This window comes from Limulus polyphemus, unplaced genomic scaffold, assembly GCF_000517525.1.
Source record: "Limulus polyphemus unplaced genomic scaffold, Limulus_polyphemus-2.1.2 Scaffold137, whole genome shotgun sequence".
Taxonomy (NCBI): Eukaryota; Metazoa; Arthropoda; class Merostomata; order Xiphosura; family Limulidae; genus Limulus; species Limulus polyphemus.
The window spans coordinates 167399-171997 of NW_013665747.1; positions in this window are offsets into that span (position 1 = coordinate 167399).

Consider the following 4599-nt stretch of genomic DNA (forward strand, 5'->3'; position numbering starts at 1 on the left):
AATATAACTGTTCATCAATAGTTAGTCTAAACTTAATTCTAAACTTATACTGAAAATATAACTGTTCATCAATAGTTAGTCTAAACTTAATTCTAAACTTATACTGAAAATATAACTGTTCATCAATAGTTAGTCTAAACTTAATTCTAAACTTATACTGAAAATATAACTGTTCATCAATAGTTAGTCTAAACTTATACTGAAAATATAACTGTCCATCAATAGTCAGTGTAAACTTAATTCTAAACTTATACTGAAAATATAACTGTTCATCAATAGTTAGTCTAAACTTAATTCTAAACTTATACTGAAAATATAACTGTTCATCAATAGTTAGTCTAAACTTATACTGAAAATATAACTGTCCATCAATAGTCAGTGTAAACTTAATTCTAAACGTGTATTGAAAATATAATATTTTTATCGTAAAGTATGTTTTATATTAATAAGTTTGGTACGTAAAATGTTATATAGAGATACAGAATTTGTGTATTAAATCGATACTTATCGTTTATAAACCAAATTAAAATTGTATGAATTTACTTACATAATGAGCCGAAATCTTTTGTCATACAAGTTTAACATAAATTCGGTATTTAATGCACAATTCAGCAAATATTGAACGTAAACAAGTAAGGGTTTCACAAAATAACTGTTAGCAATGTTGTAATAATACATATGCTTGAAGTTGGTTTTTGTAGCGTTATGAGTTTTGTACGCTGTACTTTGATTTAAATAACTCATACTAATTTAAGAGTTAACATTGTTTTAACATAACTTTACACAAAGAGAGCTACAGTATTTAATCTAATGTAATAAACAAGTAGGAAATGTGTAAAACTCAAAATACCTAAACAACTCCAAACAAGTTAAATACCTCTCTAAACAAGTTAAATACCTCTCTCGACAAGTTAAATATATATTCTGTCTGAATTTGACAAACATTTAACTTTCGCATGAATAACACTTTGATGAAATCAGAAGAAAATTTTAACTATCATTTTATTATATAACTTTTACCAAGTCACAGATTTTGTAAGATAATTCATTGTATCTATAAATGAATGAATAGAATATACAAATGAAAGTTTAACTTGTATATTTAATTTGAGTTCACCTGCCCAAAGTCCACATAAAACTTTGATATCCTTGCCTTCTTTCCGATGGCTGTACAATATAGTTCTTCAGTGTGTTCCACGGAAGCGTGGGTGGTGGTTTCTTGATAGGAAGCACATCATCATCCATTTTGTGGGGAGGTTATGTTTGTTCAACCCACGTGGCCATTCGGACCTGCAAACACATCATCATATTCAGCCTGCAGCTTACCGAGTTCTTTCTACTGACGTATATTCAAATATTTGATACAATCTTCTATTAACAATATTATATTCTCTGAAAGCCAAGCTTGTGTACGCGTTGCAGCTGTAGTAAAACTATAGCTGTAATGCTCTAGTCTCCTTAACACCATTGTCGTTGGTCACTTATAGCCACCTGCCCATAAGTACACACTATAGTTATAAGATATCCTCGTCTACGAAACATTACAATGTTCGATGATACAGTTGTCTCATCTCCTAGATGTGCTCTTGTAGCTCAGTGTTCCTGGATTCTAAAGTTAACTTTAGATTGTATCCAATTTTTGTTGGGTATTTCTAAATAGCTTGCAAATACTACACTGTCTGCTCCTCTAAAGCCGATGTTTGCTAGATAAACTGGGATAGTTTTGTGTCTTGTATTTAAAGATATGATATGTTGTAATATAACTATCTTAGTATAAAATTATTGTCTATTGTAAAACTAAAAGTAATTATTATCCACATTATGTGATATACCGATTTTCAATTGTAAAAATATCTATTGATATTCGAAAAGAGGAGTCTCCGGTGTGTCAGCCGTTAGTTTAGGACTTAGAAAGCTATAATCCGACGAAGAGCAAATAATCTACTGTGTAGATTTGTGCTACAAAAAACACATAAACAAATCTTCAAGAGGAGTACATCGTAAAGAACTGATAAGTAGAGATTTGAGGAGATTAAAATAACATTAAAGTTTATGATGAAGCAAGCAAGGTTTCTTAATTATTTAATTTATTGCTATAAACCTTATAAAATGTGTTAATTGCTTAGAGAAAAAAAGTAGCAAACTTTGACAGACACTATACTTTAGTACTGGTATTGTTTAGGTTTTTATCCATTACAGTGTTTATGAAATTTCAAAATGATGTTGGCGCGTGACTTGTAGCTCGCTACAGTATTTGCCATAAGTTACTAAAATGTATTTGCGGCCATCCCTCATTTCGAACTATTCACCACAGTGAAGACAGCCACTATTTTCGCTAAGGGATTGACTGTCACTCTTGTATCACATCTAATGTTTAAAGTGCGGAAAATATTTAGATGTATCGCACGGATTCGAACCTGGCTGGCCATCTTCGAAATTCAGATATCCACCACGGGCCAATCCACACACTGCCACATGAGAGATTCTGTTGTATGTTTGTGGCATTTTAATAAATGAAATCTTACAAGGAAGTACGATTATTTGAAATACAATCCATATAAACATAAGTAATTTATACATGTTCTATATCAACCCAAACTCACTCATATTTAGTTTTCATACGTTTTCACCAGATACGATTGTATCTGCGCTAGTCGTCCCTAATTTAGCAGTGTAAAACTAGAGGGAAGGCATCTAGTCATCACCACCCACCGCCAACTCTTGGGCTACGCTTTTACCAACGAATAGTGGGATTGACTGTCACATTAAAAAAAAACATGTTAAATTGTTTTTATGTATTTTGGGTTAACATAAGTCTACTTGCATTTCCCAGTAATAAAACATGTTAAATTGTTTTTATGTATTTTGGGTTAACATAAGTCTACTTGCATTTCCCAGTAATAAAACATGTTAAATTGTTTTTATGTATTTTGGGTTAACATAAGTCTACTTGCATTTTCCAGTAATAAAACATGTTAAATTGTTTTTATGTATTTTGGGTTAACATAAGTCTACTTGCATTTCCCAGTAATAAAACATGCCTTATCTGGAACCTTTTTGTTTTTCTAATTTTGGATTATTTTTTTTGTAACTGGTTAGGGCACTCGACTCACAATGTGTGGGTCGCGGGTTCGAATCCCCGTCCCACCAAACATGCTCGCCCTTTAAGCCGTGGAGGCGTTAGGTTTTAATTACCTAACTCAGTATTTTTTATTTGATTGACTGTGTTAATCCATAATAGACGTTGACTGATTAATCATCTTCAGCAACTTAGCGTTAAATATATAGAAAGTTTATCTTACGTTAGAATGTTTTTACCAGAAACTCTGTGAAATTAATTTTTGATTTTTAAAGAACATTTTGAACATTTTACAACGAAGTAATACGTCAGCTATTTCGTAATTTTCATGGCAAAAAAAGTATCAGAAATCTGAGGGAAAAGTTTTATTAATTAAAAAAACTAAAACAACATTAAAGCACGATATGTCTTTCGTTTAAGAAAAATAACCCACTTTAATGTTTCCCAAATTACGAACTTTAGACTTAAATTTAAAAATTCTTATAAGATTACTTTATATATCACGATATATTTTTGAATCATTAATGTTTTGTTGTTGTTTTTTGACTTTAATGACTTATTGCTTAAAATGTAAGGAGTTTATGTTTTTGCAAGGCACAGCTTAAAAGTGTCACTTGAGTGCTTAAAAACTTTAACATTATGTTCAGAAAAGTGATACATTTTCATTTATTCAGAGTTAAAATACCTGAAACATTTGTGTCGGGTAATAACAAAAAAACTAAAACTGGGAAGATAAAGTGGAAAACCAAACTTTAAGCACTGCCTATCCTTACTACCATTGGCGTTGCCTTTTAGTCTCACTACACTGTTTCTTAACGCATATTTCACCATATACCAGTGACTCGTGTTATCGTAGAAGTGATTTAATTCATGTTTATTTCTATAAAACGACAAAACACCTAATTACACTTATTTCGTTTGTTTAGAATTTTCGCGCTAAACCACACAAGGTTCTCTTGGCACAGTCATCGCTAATTTTGAATTGATAGATAGAAAGGCAGCTAGTCAACAGCATCAACACGAATAGTGGGATGCTAAATTGACCGCCACTCTTTTAGCGGAGCGCGTTTTTGCTGAAAATGAACGCGAACCACGATCCCTCAAATTCATAGGTCACGCGGAATATATCAAAGGTAAAGATGTCTTATCTTTTGTCAAGAACATTTATGCAGTTACTTTCATGTACGTTTAAGATTCATAAAGTCAAAATAGAGTATTTACTGAATCAACAAGATCCCCAAGAATCTGTAATAACAATGAGGACTGGTTTTTACTCCTTACATACCTTTTTCTCACTCTAATATTTCTAAATGATTAGCATTTATCAATTATCTTAGGCTTAGTTATATTAGTTTTTACATTCATTGATTTGGTTTAATTTAACCTGTTGCCGTATCGAAATGTCGAGAGTGATATTGTCTTATCTGAGGGCATTTTAAACAGCAACAATGTCGAGAGTGATATTGTCTTAACTGAGTGCATTTTAAACAGCAACGAATGTCGAGAGTGATATTGTACTT